At 39.4% G+C, this 11947-nt stretch overlaps 1 pseudogene; it reads left to right on the top strand.

The window, feature by feature from the left end:
• Positions 1-10117: 10117 nt before the first annotated feature.
• LOC118923351 (olfactory receptor 2B11-like) lies at positions 10118-11062 on the top strand (annotated as a pseudogene).
• Positions 11063-11947: the final 885 nt, after the last annotated feature.

Below are 11947 nucleotides of genomic sequence, written 5' to 3'. Positions count from 1 at the left end.
GGAATGTTTGTTAGGCAGGAGCAATCAGAATTACCACACACATGCACTTTTCTTCAGCAATTCCACTTCTAGAAAGTATTTACATCCCATTGAAATGTCAATAGTAACATTACTTACTGTAACATTGTTTGTATTTGCAAGAAGTGACTGGTTAAAGATTTTTGATAGATCCATACAATGAAATGACAAGAAAGAAGGTCTTTCTGTAGTGATCTGGAAATAACCACAACACACATGAAGTGAAAAAGCCAAGGTACAGTGGACTGTATTTAGAACACCCATATTTGTATTAAATATGGGGGAAATAATATGTATGAATGTGTTTGTATGGGCAAAACGATGTCCCAGGAAGGATGGCCAATAAAATAATATGCTTCCCTGTGGTAGGAGAGACTGCCTGAATGGGGAAGTTGGGAGAGAGTCAAGGGTAAGATTTTACACTTTTTGAACTTTGAACTATATATAAAGGTATTACCTATATTAGATATAAGCTTTAAATAAAATATAAACTAATGACCCTTTGGATTTCAAATGCTCTCCTCAGATGTAAGGTATAAAAAAAATGCGATACTTTTTATTATTTAAAGAATAATTACTGCCAACAGCTAATAACAAAGAAAAGGTCCTTTCTTGGATGTCTTTGGGGAACTCCACGTTAAGACAGTGGAACGGACTTGAGTAGGAGAGATTCCCACACCTTTAACTACTCGCCCTCGGCTGTAAGAATTCTCCTCACCTAAGCTAATTCCCAAAAGTGGGAATTTTCCATTGACTTTTATGGAAGAGCCTGTTTACTGGGGATATATTTGCTACCCTGAGGGAGCAGGGACGGTGGAAATGGAGTCCAAATCCAGTTCTTAAGAGACTAGAGACTTAATCTTGCACCTTGGGAATTTCCCACACTACCTCCTAAGGGGCTTTTAACTAAACTTTTTACCATTTCCAAAAGATGTTACAAATTTCTGCAGTCTGTCTGTATGTGTAACTGCACTACTTTTTCTGCTTTGCTCTACAAATATCAGAGTTAAAAAGGAAAAGGAAAAAGTCTGTTTGAATACCGCCTGTGAGCATCATCTGCTTGGCACTTCCAGTCAGCTCCCACCAACAAGCCCTCCCAGCTGTTGCCCATCGGTCCATCAAATAGAACCCTGGAGACTTGAGCTTCGCCTCTTCTGTTTCTATATGATACCCAGTGTAAAGCAGCCCAAGAATACAACCCACTAAACTCCGGGAGCAAAAGAGGGATCAATTCTTGAGGAAATTATTGAAAGTCACCATGGTGGACACGGTGCCAGGACTGCGCTGAGGTGATGAATCTCTGGTCTCCTGCCAGCTGCGTCTGTGGGTGGACAGCACAAAGTTATTTTTAATCCCTGCAACTGAAGTCAGAGGAGCTCCAGGGACTGGAGAGGAACTGGAGTCACGGATGGGGAGAGCCAACGCGGGCTGGAGGGGAAGAGACACGACAGGGAGCGAGCGAGATACTGCCCTCGTAGTCAGGCCCTAGTTGAACAGAACTGGGCGGAGCGGCGGTTCACAGGAATCATCAGGCTCTTCTCCTTAAAAAGATGGTGCTTTGACCCAGGGGACACCTTGTGGCCTGCTGAGGCCCACTCCGCCTCTTCTTTACCCCGAGGGCTCTACACCTAGGGTTATGTGATCAGTTTTTACACCGCCCTGGACACTGACGTTGTGAGATTTTAAGAGGGTGTTGTGACTGACTCTAGCTGAATTCTGCATTCCCAGCTTCTCTGCTCCGCTCCCTAGTCCTCTCCCGCACACACTGCTGCTTAGTGAAAGTGACACGTTAAGGACCTAACTCGGCGGTCTAAGAGTCTTTCAGCTAACTCCGTTTTTTAGAAATCCTCACTTAGAACATTCAAGTGAAGAATCTAAATTACAAGATGAAGTACAGTAACAGCAAAGTTTGCTTTTAAAAGACTATCCCATTAGGAAGAAATAGGTAGCCTCGACTTGTAGTGATGGTTGTCATTGGACTAATTGAAGTAATTTTTCCTGCTTATATTATCTCTGCAGCATGTCCAAATAAAATGTCTTCCTAGAGTTTGTCCATTTTTTCATGGTAAACTGCTCTGGGTTATTAGACTATGTCAAGAATATGGAATATGGAATCGAATAGCAAGAACAGACCTAGTGTTACATCAGGTGGGTTTCACAGCTTAGTTGGTCAGAGACCCTGGCTTGTAAACAGGAGATCTTGGGTTTGAATCCTAGTGGTGCCTCAGCTTTTCTTCTTCTTGGAAACCCAATCTCTATCAACCCCCACTGCTAATTCTCCACTCTATGCAGTTACTGCAAATTGTGATCTACTGATTTACAAGCACTTGCGATTACAAAATCCTCATTCTGAGACAAAAAAAACAACAAAAACTTTGGGGCAGAGAAACCCAGAAATCAGTAAATTTGTGACATCTTTTTTGGGGGGAGGCAGGAAGCAAAAAAAGTTCCCAACTCTTTAAGCCTTTTACTGAACTCTCATATAATTTATTATGCTTCTACAGAACCCAGCATCATGTTAGGCTTTACATATGATTTTCCAAATATTACTAAATTAAAAAACAGTCATTTAAATCTGCTTATGATGCCCTCAGTCTTCAAGTACGGTTTTAGTCCCCAAGGAAACAAATAAATTGGCCCCGCTGGAAATTGAACTTCACTTCCACAATCTAGAAACACAATGATCCTATAATGGAATGATTCCCAACTTAGTGTGCATTTAAATCACCTAGGGAATGAGTTCAAATAGTTTCTTAGACACATTCCCAAGAGGTGTTCATTCTAGTTTGGTGAATGGCTCAGAAATGGGTATTTATAACAAGCACTCCAAGTGATTCTGAAGCAAGTGAATCGTATTTTCAAAACTCCAGCTTAAAATATTACACACAGAACTGAACTGAATGTGAGGTCCATGTTTGCTATTAGCACTGTTGTACTGATTTATGAACATCCTCTTCCCCTCTTACCATCAAGTTAGCATTATTGGAGGTCTACTATATTCCAGGTTTTCCCAGACACTTTCTTTTAATCAACGCAATAATCCTGTCAAATATGTATTATAACCAATTCTTTAAAGATTAGGAAAAAGGCTCAATAACCTCCAGGGTAACATAGTAAGTGAAAAGTTCAGCTTCAAACACAAGTCTGCATCATTCTGGAACCCATGCTTTTCTCATGATATCTGTCTTCTATATGATTAGAGTTGAGAAGGAAGTTTTTGGCCATAGAGCTAAACACATTAAGCAACCTACATTTGATGTCAAACTTTACTCCTATGGGTTAAGGAGCTTGAGATAACTTTCTGTTTTCTGTGAAAAGATACCAACCCAGTGAATAGTTGTTTAACTCATTTAACTCATGGAGGAGGAAAACATAAAATAAAACCTCAGAAATCTGTGTAAGAGGTTCTCCATGAAAAGTGAACAGGCCATGTGAAGGAACAATTGATCTTCTCCATCTCCTAGGCTCTACGTGTATCTGCTTTTGCATTGGATATGCTCTCCTCATCCCCTGATTCTTTTGATTTAAACATAGTGTACTGGTCAACAAGAGTTGCCACAAGACGGGATCACAGATTGGATGGCTTAAACAACAGAAGTTATTTCCTCATAGTTCTGGACACTAAAAGTCCAAGATCAAAGTGCCATCAGAGTTGGTTTTTGGTGAGACCTCACTTCCCACCTTGTAGATAGCCACCTTCTCACTGTATCCTCACATGGCCTTTTCTCTCTGTATGCGAGGAGAAAGACAGCATGGGAGAGGGAGCATGTGCTAGTTCTGGTGTCACTTTCTCTCCTTATAAAGACACCAGTCTTATTGGGTAAAGGCCCCACCCTTGTGACCTCATTTAACCTTAATGACCTCTTTAAAGGCCCTTTCTTAAAGTATAATTGCACCGGGGGTTAGGGCTTCAACATATGAATGGGGTGGAGAGGGACAAAATTCAGTGTGTAGCAAGTAGGAGAGGGAGCGTTTCTATGGCTCAGCTCTGAGTTAACAACTTCATCATGACAACATCCAATAAATTCTGACGTGCTGCCCAAACAGGGAGCTTTGTGGATGTGAAGAAAGTGTTGAGATAAATGTACTGTCAGACAGTTAGCAAGGATTTGGCCTTTAAACACTTTTAAAATAGCTTCATCAGTCCTACCTTGTCCTGAACAGTGTTCTGCTCTGAAATACTCTCAATGTGATAGAGATGGGTGGAAATTTTACCAGCATTTGTAAGAAATAAAAGGAGGGGCTTAATTTGATTAGCACTGTGTTTAAGTCAGTTGAAAAAGAGGGCATGAATTTTAGTCCCAGGAAGCCTTCAATATGGTTGAAAAGACAAAATAAGCAGGCACCCCAAATACGACAAATGTAAGAAAACTAGTGTTTACCCAAGGGATTTGCAAACTATTCACTTGGTGTTTGAATTTCAGAAATGTGTGAGCCTTGTGAACACTGGACAAATTACCTTTTTTAAGCTTCAAACTTTCTCAACTATAAAATGAAGACAATAATAGTACCTACCTAAAGGAGTTGTTAGGAACATTATAATGAGACTTTTCATGTAAAATGTCTAGGACATATTAAGCTATTATTGTCATCATTACTATTATTAACACAATATTTGTTTGCTTCCTGAAAATTGTTGGGGTAAATCCTCTTCTCCCTTGGAATTAATAAATAGAAGAACTGCTGCAATATATAATTATAACCAAACTGTAAATAAAAAGTGGATACTGTTTCTCCAGGGAGGTTCACTAATCAATGACAGTCCCTCTGGGATCACTAGCACACTTCATGAGAATTGGTTTTATCTGATTTTGAGACAGATTTGGAACCAGGAGAGTCTATCCTATGCTTCCAGAAATACAGTCCCCTTACCTGCCATATAAAGACCATTGATGGCTCTTTTTGAAGCCCTTGCCTGATTAAGAACTGTTCCTTTCCTCAGGTCCTTTGGAATACAACCCTTTTACAACCTTTCTCTTGACTAAGTTTCTATAGCTAAAGACACCTGCTTAATACAAGTTCAAATGAGAAAAGGTATGTTCTGATGTCTCTTTTTATTCAAACCAGTCTCGATGGCATTGGGTTTGTTAGGTTTTATTTTGTTTTGAGACAGGAAATGAAGATTGTGTTTTGGACAAGATTAGGCAGAGTAAGACATCTCCATGAGCTAAACATATTCTCATTATGCCAGACCAATAGCTGTTGTTTGTTCATCTGAATCTCAAAATTATGTCCAATAGATCCAGGTATCTAAGAGATATAGAGGAATGAAAGAGCAGGTCAATTCACTAAAAAATCATCTCTCTAAAAGCCAATACTCTGAAGATAGATTTGAAGATCAAACAATATAAATAATGCCCAAAAAGCCAAAATACTGATTTTTGAGAGGCTGGCAGGATCTTGTTTCACTCTTTTTCTCTCCCATTTTATATGCAAATGTATGAACTTCTTGGCAAATGCAGTCTATTATCTTCCCAGTTTCTTTAGACATATTCCATTACCACTGCCTCTGCCTCTGTACCTGTCCTCATCCCTGTCTTTGGTGTTTAAACAACTACAACAGATACCATCCTAGCATGGATTTAGGTAGTTGGAAGATATTTTATGAATGGCTAGTTGGTCCAACTGACCTAAAGTTGTCTGGGAGAAGCAGGAGTCCATCAAGAATTATCCTGAAGGTCTGAATGGATTCTCAGGGCCAATTATTATAGGCAAGCTTTAAATTTACCTTTTTAGAAAGTCTTTTTTGGTTAAATCATGTATTCCAATCAATCCTCACATACATGCCTCAATTTAGCAAAGACCTGCAATATTTCTTATATATTATCCTTTTCCTTACATTTGTCTCTTAACTGGCCCTGACAGAGACTGATGTAATCTATCCCTGTTTACCTGATGGTTGTGGAAAGGGCCATGAGGAGGTGGCTTCCTTTTACCTTGCATCCTTCTCAGTAAGGAGGTATCACAATTTTTTAAGATACTATATTTTCAGAACAATTCTATATCACAGCATAATTGAGCAAAAGGACAGATTTCCTATATGCTCCCTGACCCCACACATGCATAGCCATGACCATTTTCAATACCCCCCCACCAGAGTGATACATTTGTTACAATTGATGAACCCAAGCTGTCACATAATCACCCACAGTCCATAAGTTACACCACAATTCATTCTTGTATTGTACATTCTGTGGGTTTGGAAAATGTATGATGACCTAGATACACCATTACAATACCATACAGAGTGGTTTCATTGCCCTAAAAATCCTCTACACTCCAACTATTCATCCCTCCCTCCCTCCTAACCCCTGGCAACCACTGATCTTTTTACTGTCTTCATAGTTTTGCATTTCCAAGAATGTTATATGCTTGGAATCATACAGTATGTAGTCTTTTCAGATTTGCTTCTTTCATTTAATAATACACATTTAAGGATATTCCATGTCTTTTCATGGCTTGATAGCTCATTTCTTTTTAGTGTTAAATAATACTCCATTGTCTGGATATACCACGGTTTATTCACCCATTTACCTCCTGAAGGATACCTTGGTTGCCTCCAAGATTTGGCAATTAAGAAGAAAGCTGCTATAAATATCCCCGTGTAGGTTTTTGTGTGGATGTGTTTTCAGTTCATATGGGTAAATACCAAGAAGTGTGATTGATGGATTTGCATGCTGAGTGTATGTTTAGTTTTTCTTAAAAAACTGTCAGACTGTCTTCCAAATTGGCTGTACTACTTTGTGTTCCCACTAGCAGTGAGTGAGGGTTCCTAATGTGTCACATCCTTGTCAGCATTTGGTGTCATTATTCTGAATTTTCCCATTCTAATAGGTGGATAGTTGTTCTAATTTGCATTTCCCCGATGACATATGTCTTAGTCCATTCAGGCTGTTATAACAAAGTGTCAGAGCCTGCATAGCTTGTAACAATATTTATCTCACAGTTCTGGAGGCTGGGAATCCCAAGATCATGGCACTGGCAGATTCAGTGTCTGGTAGAGATCCACTTTTTGGTTAATAGATAGCACCTTCTGGCTATAACCTCACCTGGTGGAAAGGACAAGGAATCTCTGAGGGGTCTCTTTTATTAGAGCACTAACCTCATTCATGAGAGGTCTACTTTCATGACCTAAGCACCTCCCAGAGAACCCACCTCCTAATACCATTACTTTGGGAATTAGGTTTCAACATATGAATTTGGGAGGACACAAATATTAGTCTGTAACAACATATGATGTGAAGTATCTTTTCATATACTTATTTGTCATTAGTATATCTTCTTTGGTGAACTGTCTGTCAAGGTCTCTGGCCTGTTTTAAAATCAGATCACCTGTTTTCTTTATGTTGAGTTTTAAGAGTCCTTAGTATATTTTTAATAACAGTCCTTTATCAGATATGTCTTTTGCAAATATCTTCTCCCAGTCAGTAGCTTATCTTTTCGTTCTCGATATGTATAGGGTTTTCAAGCAAGTTAGCATTATTAAACAAAAGAGGATGTCTGCCTTAACTAGAATGGGAGGGGGGTACCATGAACACTCTGGGTGTCCCATATACCCTCATCCCAATTCTTGGAGTCCCAGTCTTTCTTCATCAGTGCCCCAACTTGCAAGAGATGGGCAGAAAATTTCAACCCAGTTTCTGGTTCCATTTTCTGTATTAGTCAGGGTCCCTGGTTGTAAACAAAGAAAACAATTCTGATCATTTAAGAAGAAGGAAAATATTGGAGAGTGATAGTTCACAGAATCAATGGGAGGGTAAAGAACCAAACTTGGCAAACAAGCAGAAATGAAGGTTAAGACACAGCCAAGATCCCACTCAAGAAAGAGGCTATATAGGACATATACTTCGATGCTACCACATGGGACATTAATCAGGAAGGCAGTGTCTCTGAATTTCTGACAAATCCTTTCCCCGCATTGTTGTTTTGCATCATTTTACCAAGGTTCAGATACTGGGTAGAAGAGTCTGATTAACCAAATGTAGGTCACACACTTTCTTAGTTGTAAGGTATCTGGAAGAAAAATACACTGCTTACCTCCAAATGGCTTCTTTAATCCTACAGAAGAGTCATAATAACTAGTGTCCACTAATATCACATAGCCCAGTTTGATTTAGAAAAAAAATAATTGAAACCATTTTCTCTACTGAAAGGATTTTTCAGATGCTATTTTTTAATATTAATTATAATGATTATGTTCATTAATGCTGTTATGATTTCTATCAAGGGTATGCCCTATCTCTTCCCTAAAAACGTATGTTTTCTTGATCATTTAAAGGGTGTCAGATGATCAGCTATGGAAGTACATTTTTCTGATAATATTCCTTTCTCTTAAAAAAAGAAAAGCAGTTCCTGTGTGGTGATCTCCAATAAGTTCTTCACAATGCTATAAAGGGCATATCAAAGTGTGGGCTAAGGGTTTGTTTGTGTTTATACAGAGGATCAAAGCCTAATTTGGCTACCCAGAAAACAAATTAAGATGCAATATGAAGAAGAACTTCCAACATCAGCATTCTCTGGAAGAGTCATTCCAGAAGATGATCATCAAAAAACTTCAACAAAGATCCTGGCGCTGTTGCAGTTGTAGCTGCATTCATCCCACCGGTTCCTGGACTTGCCATTGGAATGAAGAAGGAGATATCTAAGCTGGCCTGTGCATACAGTAAAACAACAAATTTGACTGGATCTACACTGTAGGAACTCAACCAAGAATTAGGAGAAGTGCAAGTTGCAGCACTCCAAAATCATGTGACTATAGACTCTACTGTTAAAAGAACATATGGGATGTGAACAGTTCCCAGGAATGTGTTGTTTTAATTTGTCTGATTTTTCTCAAACTATTCAAATTCAGTTAGACAATATCTATCATTTCATTGATAAGTTTTCACAAATGCCTAGGGTGCCTAACTGGTTTTCTTGGTTTCACTGGATATGGCTGGTAATTGTAGGTCTGCTTTGGTTATTTAGCTGTATTCCTATTATGTTAATGTGTGCATGCAATTTAATTAGTAGCTTAAAACCTATACATGCTTATGTTACACTACAACAAGATATGTCAAAGAAATAATCAATCTTCCCATGTTTTCTTCTGTCTGCTACTTCTATAGCTTTTCTTCTTCCTTCCTAATTACAACCCTTAAGTAAAATTCGTGCCTCATATCAAAATTACTGAGTATCATAATTCTTCCAAGTAGTAAAGATACCTCAAGACAAATGCTGGGCATAGAAGCCACAGGGCATGAATCTGCAAAGAGGTAAAAAGCTAACCTTTTCAAACAATATTGCTTCTCTCTCACTTACCAACTTTACATTTCCCTGGATGGCCCCGGAAGATGACTGGTTAGCCAGAGACGGGTAAGATTCCTCAAGTGAGGAACAACCTAAGATAGGCACAGTCGCAGGGGGCCATCAGGTGAGAAATTGGGGTTCAACAGAGGTGAGGCTTAGAACCTCACCTCCCCCCGTTTTGAGAGAAATCTTCTGCATCCGTGGATGTTTTGTTGCCCTTGTCTAGCTTGGATTAATACTTAGTCTACAGGCACAGACCTGATCATCTATATTTGCCCTCTTACAGCACTAAACTATGTTTTCTACCTTTATCTTGCATCTACCTACTACTTCAGCATTTTATTAGAAATAATAATAATAATAATAATAGAGAAATGTGGGATTCACATATAAATCAAGTGTAAAAATCAAACGAATAATCATAATTGACCTGATTGTTTAAAATTCATGACGCGTGATCAAAACCAAAAGTTTCTGTGATGACTGCCCTTGCACTGTTCACCATGTAAGAACTTATTCACTATGTAAGAACTTGTTCACCATGTAAAAACTTGTTCGTTATGCTTCAGAAGATTGGAGACTGTTCAGAATTAGGCTTGGGGTTGATTAATGATTGTGCATTGAGTCCCCTGTACAGAATTCTATTGTTGTTAACAACCATATGATCAATAAAAATGAGAGATGCCTTCTCAAAACAAACAAAAAAAAAAACCCTATATTTCCTAGTATCTCCATAACTTCTGCCAACTCAACATTTTTCTAATCACCCTTATCTTTCTTGATTTTAGCAGTAGTCTCCAATCAAAATTCAATGAAGCACATCAATGGAAGTTTTCCAGAGAATTTTATTCTCGTGGGTTTTACCAAATATCCATGGTTGGATCTTCCTCTCTTCTTTGCCTTCCTGATTTCCTACATCTTGACATTATTGGGAAACATTGCTATTATTCTGATCTCTCAACTAGATTCCCAACTCCGAAGTCCTATGTATTTCTTCCTCACAAGCCTCTCTTATTTGGACCTCTGTTTCACCAGTACAACGGTACCCCAAATGCTGTTCAACTTAGGGGGACCCAACAAGAACATCACTTATATAGGCTGTATGACCCAGGCCTATGTATTTCACTGACTAGGCTGTACTGAATGTGTCCTGCTTGGCATCATGGTCTTAGACCGTTATGTGGCTGTATATAAGCATCTGAGGTACTCTGTAATCATGAACCATAAGTTTTGCCTACAGCTTTCCTGTACTGCTTGGCTCACTGGTCTGGCCAATTCACTGCTGCAGTCCACACTCACAGTCCAGCTGCCTCTGTGTGGGAATTAGGAACTGGGCCACTTCTTCTGTGAGCTTCCCAGTCTTATTAAGATGGCTTGTGTGGACACCACAGTCAATGAACTCACTTTAGCTGTGGTGGTCACCTTCCTAATAATGGGTCCCCTCTCCATGATTCTTGTCTCTTACAGTTTTATCGCCCAAGCTGTATTTTGAATCCCTTCAGCTGACAGGAGAATCAAGGCTCTCAACACTTGTTTATCACACTTACTGGTGGTGTCTTTATTTTATGGCCCTGGCATCTACATCTATATACAGCCCCCAGAGGATAGCCCTCAAGACCTTACCAAAGTTTTGATGCTATTTCACTGTGTCATTACTCCAATGGCCAACTCATTCATCTACACCTTGAGGAACAAGGATGTTATAAGAGCTGTGAAGAGATTTCTGAGAAAAGCCATTTTGTCCAAGAGAATATGAGAAAATGATGCTTTATTCTGAATGGGAAGGCCCAAAAATAACCTGAAATACATCCTCTTTAAATTTGTGTTCCAGCCAAATCATGCTCAAAAGTCAAGAAAACTTTTATATGCTGTGTTTACCAACATGACTTCTGACACCGAATGTGCTGGGTTTTTTTCTCCCACACCAGCCAATTCCCTGACACCAACTGAGTACCCTACAATTCAATTCTGACACTACCTAGAATTATCATAGACCCCACAGGTTAAGGACCCAATTCCACATAACTGCCTCCACTTCACTTGCCAATTCCAAATTTAGGTCACTTGTACTTCTGATAAACCAGCTATAAATTGAGGTTTCCTACAATTCCCTGCTCAGGCTTGATAATTTGCTAGAACAGCTCACAAAACTCAAAGAAACACTTTACTTACTTTTACAAGTTTATTATTAAAAAAATACAACTCGGAACAGCCAAATGCAAGAAATACAAGGTATGGCAGGGAGGGGAGGTGGGCAGTGCTTACATTCACTTTCAAGTCATGCCATCTTCCTAGTACCTCAGTGTGTTCACTGACCTGGAAACTCTCCAAACCATATTGTTTAGGGATTCTTGTGGAGGTCCCATTACATGTGCATGATTGATTACATCATTGGCCATTGATGACTGACTCAATCTCCAGCCTCCTCCCCACCCGGGAGTCAGGGAGTGGGGCTAAAAGTTCCAATCCTCTAATCACATGGTTGGTTCCTCTGACAACCCACCCCCATCCTGAAGCTATCAAGGAGCCCAACTAGTAATTTTAATAGGATAAACTCCAGTATGGTTGAAAGGGGCTTGCTATGAATAACAAAAGATGCTCCAGGGCAGAGCCTGGAGCACAGGCAGAGATGGAGACAGAC

The sequence above is a fragment of the Manis pentadactyla genome, chromosome 16, assembly GCF_030020395.1.
Source record: "Manis pentadactyla isolate mManPen7 chromosome 16, mManPen7.hap1, whole genome shotgun sequence".
NCBI classification, from domain to species: Eukaryota; Metazoa; Chordata; class Mammalia; order Pholidota; family Manidae; genus Manis; species Manis pentadactyla.
The sequence above is the reverse complement of the archived record's forward strand: the minus strand, read 5'-3'. Positions and strand labels throughout refer to the sequence as shown.